This window comes from Pinus tabuliformis, chromosome 5_2, assembly GCF_031772625.1.
Source record: "Pinus tabuliformis cultivar Carrire ecotype Pingquan chromosome 5_2, CPIR1, whole genome shotgun sequence".
NCBI lineage: Eukaryota > Viridiplantae > Streptophyta > Pinopsida > Pinales > Pinaceae > Pinus > Pinus tabuliformis.
The window spans coordinates 612,814,850-612,822,685 of NC_142306.1; the positions used below are offsets into that span (position 1 = coordinate 612,814,850).

Below are 7,836 nucleotides of genomic sequence, written 5' to 3' on the forward strand. Positions count from 1 at the left end.
TGGAGCCGGGGATCTTTAACTTTTCAATATAGTAGGTGGCGGCTATCCTTGACTTTCAACATTGCAGGTGGCCGCAATCCCTTCAATCTAATTTTGATCTAAACTTTAGAATATTGGGGAATTTGTAACCCAGTTATGTATTTAACTTTATTTCTATCCCATCATTTCATAAATTTACAATGAAATCAAGCTGCACTACGTCTACAAATATTTCACGGTGTGACCTAATAATGTGATGGTGTTCGGCCATTTCGTCCGAAAATTATTACCTGCCGACTTAAATAGAGCTCTTCAGGGATAACGACCCATAATATCACAAGGACCATTTGTTAACGACCCAGAATACCCATGTTTAACGAAGCCGTACGCATGTCAGGAAGAGTAGCTTCACCCTCAAGTATTTGACAAACCTGGCGTATTGTCGGTCTGCTCTCCGGCTCTCGATGACAGCACAACAACCCCAATTTCAGCACCCTATCCATCTCCACCACGTCATACCGCTTGCCCAGGTTTGGATCGAAAGCCTCCACGAGCCGCCCATCCTTGTACAGGACCCTCACCCAGTCCGTCAAAATCATCTGCTCGGGGTCCTCCAACGGATCCATCTGCCTCCTTCCACAAGCCACCTCCAACAACAGAACCCCGAAGCTGAACACGTCCGAGCTGGCAGTGGCACTCCCCGTGTGCAGGAACTCCGGTGCTATGTACCCCAGCGTTCCCACCACATGAGCCTTCTCCGGATTCTGGCAGTAATCATACAGCGGAGCGAGGGCAAAGTCACACAGTCGCCCGTTGAGCTCCGAATCCAGCAGCACGTTGCTCGACTTGATGTCTCGGTGGATGACCATCCTCTCCCATTCTTCGTGCAGAAACAGCAACCCAGCGGCCACGCCCTTCAGGATCGCATATCGCTGAGGCCACGGCAGGACTGTTGCTGGGTTCCCGAATATGAGTTTATCAAGACTGCCGTTGGGCATGTAGTCGGAAACGATGAATAGCTGCTTTTGTTTCCGGCACCAGCCCAGGACTTGAACCAGGTTGCGGTGCTGTAGGCGCCCCATGCTCGAGATCTCTGCTACGAACCCCTTCATTCCCTCCGCGAAATCCGTCGATATGCATTTCACTGCGACTTCATGGCCGCTGCGGGGGAGAATTCCCTTGTAAACCTTCCCGAAAACCCCTTGCCCCAAAATGTTCCGGTCTCGGAACCTGCGAGTGGCAACACTGAGTTCCTTGTAAGTGAATCGATGGGACCAATACTCCTGCTCCCATTCTTCGATCGTTTCCTTGCTCTTTGCTCTTTTGAGAAACACGGCCGCAACCCCCAGCGAGAAGAGAACGAAAGAGATCACGGTGATACCGGCTATGAATCCTGGGCCCCGACCTTTGGAATACATGGAAGGGAGACGCGACACATCTAGCGGTGGTGCCATGCCTTCGTTGGAGAAACTCCAACCGAGAACGTAATGGTCTTCCCCCATGTCCCCCGTTTCCGCTGAAAATCCAACGAACATTTCCTCTTGCAGAACGTGGGTCAGATTGATTTTCAGAGATATCAGCGGCCTCTGAGGTCTCGGCAAACCGGCCAATGTGATGGTAACGTTGAGACGGCTTTGAGGATGATGGTAATCGATCCAGGCCTGTATGTTCCGCCCACTCTTGAGGATCAATCCATGGAAGCTGTCTCCCTTATCCCAGTACCCCGCAGACTCGGCCCGCACCGACATGACAGTGTTGATGACCACGCTCACGTGGTTGTCGTCCGGGTCATTGAATTCCACATTCTCGGCGGTATCGAACTCTACTGCAAACAACTGGTTGTATTGCTGCCCGCTGCTGCTCATGTTCAGCCAATCGAAATCTTGGCCGGCTGCCAGAGGGTCCATGGGAGATCCCTGAGGCGTCATGAAGAAGGCTAATCCGCTTCCACCTGTGTTAGAGGGAGGAGCCGCCATGGAGAAAACAAATGTAGTGCTGAAGGAGGAAACCGTGTCGTCGCTTTTCATCTGCACGGGATTTGAATATTGCGCGCGGCCTAACATGAAACGAGAGTTATTTGTGAGGGCAAGCACGGATTTGGAGCGGATAACTGAAGCGTCCCCCTCCAAGATCAAGCCGGTTCCATTGAATCCGTCGAAGACGAAAGAAGTAGGTCGGCGAGCGTCTTCATCGGCCTGTGCAGGAAAAAGTGGTATGACGATGTAGCTGAAGGCTATGAAGAGGAGGCTGCGCCATGGAAGCATCTTCAATAGATTCTTTTGCCTGAGCTAAAATCATCTCAGGAAAGAATACATGGCCGAAGGGTATTAATACATAATTCTTCTGATCTGAACTTGCCGTGCGCGTCTAATTTCTGCGCGCCGTGGTAGCCTCACAATTCATAATGCGACAACCAGTATTCATCATTTATCGCGTGAGACGACTCCTTTTTTTTCTGCTTTCCAGAGCCCTACCAGGAAACAGGTAAATATTGACTCATCGAAAACCGACTTTCCGCGATAATTTTCCAAACCTTGGTTATGAAATTGACTGTCCTATAATTGTTAAAAAAATCGTTAGACTTGACTTCAAAATCCAAGTTGGGGTAAAAATTCATGTTGATGAACCATAGATAGGTAGGTGTACATACTTTTCAAGCATAGCTGGAACATGGAGAATGAATTTAATTGAGTTCATTAGATTTCATATATAACATTAATTAAATAATAAAAATAAAAAAAATACTTTTTGTTTATGATCCTCCTGAGAGATCAAGTCAAGGTTAAAGTTTCTATTATTCAATTATAAATAAAAAAGGACAAATTTAAGATTATTGAATGATAAATAAAATAGGAAAAAAATCATTTATATTTTGAGTTTATCTTAATTTCAAATTGAATGGTTATGAACAAAATTAGATAATTAACTTTATTTATACCTTTAAATATCTAAACTCTTCTGAAATTTCCCATATATATAAACTTTGATATCTAAAATATTTTAAAATTTACAATTATGACATAAGCCTGATGTATAATCTTTGAGCTTTATTAAATCAATGGTTGAACTTCGAAAGATAATGTGTTATTATTTAAAGTTTCTTTTTATTTATTCAATTATTTTTTTTGAATGGGAAGGGAGTGTGAAACTAATCGCTCATCTGAATTTTGCAGTTTAATTAAAATAAATTAAATATTTTGTAGAATTGAGGCTTCTGTGATCCATCATAGTTATAAGAAGAATTTTCGCGTAAATCACATATAGAAAGATCTTTGTCGATGCGTTTCAAACCAACTAGTACGTATCGACAAAAGTCTTTTTATATATAATTTATGCCAAAATTCTTCTTATAAATTAAATATCTTTTCCACATTTCGATTATGAAGTCAGTCAAATAAATAAATATATATATAATTTCGAACTAAGATAATTCTTGACTTTAAAGATTAAAATCCAAATCCACGTGAAGCTTTATGATATTTGATGCTAAGTCTATGAGTATGAAGATTTTTCAAACATAAGTGGTTATAAGTTTACATCCAAGTCTCAGTCACGACTTTATGATATTCAATCCTAAGATGGGTGAGTATGTAGATCTCTCAAATAATAACTTTAAAATTTATATCAGAAGTTTTAAAATTAAAATTAGAGTTATAAATTAAAAAATATATTATATTAATTAATAATAAATATAATTTTGTAAATAATTTATTATTTTGACTTTTTTGTTTAGATCTATATTTTAGATATTTAATAATTTTAATTTAAGTTAGAATATGTTTTTATTTAAAAGCTTTTATTATTTTTAATGGAATAGAGGGATGGTGCATTAATTGTTTTGTGAAAATTTTGATTATATTGGTTTATGTGTAATTTTGATATATTTAATGAAAATGAATTTATATTTATTTTCAAAAAACTAATTTTTATGTATAATATATTATTTTTAAATTTTGAGTTTTGTTGGGTTGTTTTGAAAGAGAAAGATGGAAATGGTTTATTACATATTTCTATTCTTTTACAAGTATTTAAGAATGAATTACTTAGATATTATGAGGTTTGGTAGATTTTTTTATTTAATAAAAAAAAAATTAAACTGTAACTTTCCGTTAAAACATGTTTAAATTTTTTTTATATTGTAAAATCAATTATTTGAAACAAGACTCATGAACGAAGCATGGGTCGGAGTTAAACTTTTGTTATAGGTTTGAAAAATTGATTTATAAAACTAATTAGTTGAAATAATTATTATAAAAATATCGAAAAGATTTTGTTAGTACTAATAACATGATTCGAAAAAAAAAGTTTCTGAATTGTAATTTTATATTGTTAAAAAAGATTTATTTATAAAATGAATAATTTTAAATAATTATTATAAAAATATATTAAAATGAAAAAACTTAGGTTAACTAGGTATAAAGAGATGTGCGGAAATATTTTTTTATTTTAATTCTATATTATTAGGAAAATATTTTTTTAATTTTATATTATTTTGAAAATATTTTCAATATAAGGATATAGGGAGATTTTGAAGTGTTTATAGTTGAGTGTAAACATTTAAATGTTGGGTTAATATAGTAGAGATGTTGTAGTGTCCTTGAAATAAAACATTAAATTAAAAAATAATAATAACAAAACATTAAATTAAAAAATAATAATAACAAAACATATGACTGTTCAAATTAAAAAATGGATTTAATTCAATCCGTTAATTTTGTACTATCAAATAAACTTATAAACATTTTTTCAATAAACCATTTAGAACCATGATATTTAAGAACATATAATTAATCAACATATACAGACTTTAATACATTTAATTAATAAACATATATATTTCTTTTTTTTAATTGAAACTATAATTTGTATTGTAAAAATCTATGGTTAACTCAATTGTATTACATCAAATACAATTTTGCAAATTGTTAGCTAACTAATATAAGACATATTCAATAACTTCCACCCAATAAGAGATTTATTATTGCCAACTATACATGGGCACTAAACTAAAATTCTAGAAAGTAAACACTTGCTAGTATACTCCCAAAAATTTCAAAACTTTATGCTACTCCCAAAAAAATTCAAAACCTTATGCTCCATACAATTCACATTTTATGAGTATCAAATGATCTTGGGCATTGCTCCATATCTACTTCCTCAAAGCAAGTTTATTTTTGCAAGGGATATTGGCATGTGGCACAAATCAATACCTAATATGTTTTAAATAAAAAAATTCATGAGTGAAGGTTATGGGATGGGGAAAAATGTGCCTACTCATTAATAACTATTTCTCCAAGTGTTAACAAGGTTCTTTTATTGGCCATATTGATTATTAAACCAAAGAAATTGAAAGAAATTTGAATAGGAGAAATAACCCTACAAACTTCTAATTCTCTTAGTCACATGACTTACTTTAAGATAATTAGAAAAAACATATTGAATGATCAACTAAGAGTCTCCCAAAACCAATAAGGACATTATATTCATGTGCTTTGCTGATGAATGTCCCTGTAGGAGAGCATATGACAATGAACCCAAACTCCTACCACTAATTAATACACATATAATTAAAAATAAGAATATTTCTAAATAGAAATGTGATCCATCTTAACTCAATCTAGATCTATCTTAACTCCAAATCTACCAAGCATCTACAGAAATCAAATCTTTGGATGTGCAAACCTTTCCTGAAGTTTTCCACTCAAATAAAAAATTACATCTTGATAAATTTAATACCTCTTGGTAGATCTAGAGTTAAGATGGATTTATGTTGGTTTATAAAAATTTGTAATCTAAAAAATAGATATTTATAATAAGAAATGAAAAAAATATAAATATTAATCATTTATATTTGAATTATAAAAATTTTCAATTTATCAATTTAATAAAAATAATTAAATATAGTTTTAATTTTAACTATAAAGTTGACTAATTTAGAAATTAATTAAAATATCGATATAATTGTTTTGGTAGAGAGGGTAGCAATTAGGGTTTGGGGTCCCTACACATAGCACTAAAAATTTGAATTGATCGATACCTCATTGACTATCTCCGGGGGCAAACTCTAGAGGAAGATCTAAAACCCATCCACTAATGGGAGTAACCTTACAAAAGCAAATGTAGGGAAAATGTTTGCCCAAAGTATTGAAAATTTTGAAATACGAAGTGAAATCTGATAAGATTTCAATTTATATTCAATATATAAAGGATCATGCCTTCATATGCAAATTTATTGGATTTTCGCCTACTGGGAAAACCCTAATCAATGGGATCCAACAAAAATGGCACCCCAAAAGGAATGTAGATTGTGAGCTCGGTGCCAAGGGATTCTTCACAACAATCTTCTCCTATTTGTAAGACTGCACAAATGTCTTTGAAAATGGACCATATTTTTCCAACAATGTTGGGCTATTCATAAGAGGAATGCTACAATCTAGAGAAGGACAAAATTTTGACTACATTGGTTTGGGTAAGGCTATTTTCATTACCCAAGGAATACTAGCAACCAGAGATATTGGACAACATTAACAACTCCATAGGGTGCTTTGTCAAAGCTTCAGAGGTAATAAAGAAGGTTCATTACACCTCCTATTCTAGGATCTTTTTGCACATGAATATCTTAGAACCACTCCCATAGTTGTGGATATCCACTTTCAAGATGAAATATGGAAGCAGACTCTTGATTACAAGCATGTACCATTTATATGTAGGCATTGTCATGAGTATGTGCACCCATTCAATGAATTCCCTTCAAGAGTCACTGAGAAAAGAAATAGTGCTCCACAAGTACTGAAGTGTGATGGATTCACTAAGGTTACCACAAGAAAAAACCATCCCAAAAATCAAGTAGCCAACCCTAGTCGGGAGTAATTTTAGTCCAATAATGAATTCTAGGAAATGGAAGATATAAAAGACAATGAGGAAGAATATGTAGGAGAAGAAGATGCTTCATCTCTCAAAACGAAATTTTTTGAGGTCTCGACTCAAACACCAACACCAAATGAAGAAATTATGTTGGATGTGATCGACATATCGCAAGAAGCACAAGGAACCCCTAGTATTCCAAAGGCACCAAGTAAAGGGGGAGAGGCTAGAGTAGTTGTAGGAAATAAGGAGAAGTAGGTAGATTATCCATCCTATCATAGTTAAGTCGCAAAAACTAGAGATTTGTGCTCCTTTGTGATTCTAGGCATCCGAACACAGAGTTCAAATGAACAACAAGGAACAACCTAGGAGGAACAAAGGCATGGTAGGAAAATAAATAAGGATCATATACAAGTAATTGGATAATAATTGATAAATGTTGGTCAAGTGGTTTTGATCTAGCAGGTGTTTTCCTTCTTACATACACCCCCTAAATGAAGATTATCTCTTGGAACATTAGGGGCCTAAATAATCAAGGTATGCACAAGCTCCTAAGAGATTAACCAAGAAGGAAATGCCATTAGTAGTTATATTACATGAGACAAAATGTAATGAAGAAATGCTTCGTAACATTGTAGCGAAAATATGGAATGACTGTAGTTTAATTACACTGGATGGTTGTGGAATAGTAGGAGGGTTAGCCATTATTTGGAACCCAAAAGAGTTTAGTTCAACAACTTGGTAGCCACATCATAAACAATATTAGATAGATTCCACTATCTAGGATCAAAAGAGCGAGGAGTAGTTACAATTTATGGGTCCTCGATGATGTCTAATTAAGAAATTTTTCTGAAGATTTTAATAATGCTAGGACATATCTATTCAGAGGAGCTTTGGATAGTTGTTGGAGACTTTAATATGATCACCTCATTGGAGGAGAAAAAAGGAGGTCTAAGTTGGATGGATAGAGATGTGGAGTAGTTCAAGTCAACT

General features: G+C 35.1%; 1 pseudogene; it reads right to left on the reverse strand.

Annotated features, from left to right (window-relative positions):
• Positions 1 to 329: 329 nt before the first annotated feature.
• LOC149160516 (L-type lectin-domain containing receptor kinase IV.4 pseudogene) lies at positions 330 to 1,955 on the reverse strand (annotated as a pseudogene).
• Positions 1,956 to 7,836: the final 5,881 nt, after the last annotated feature.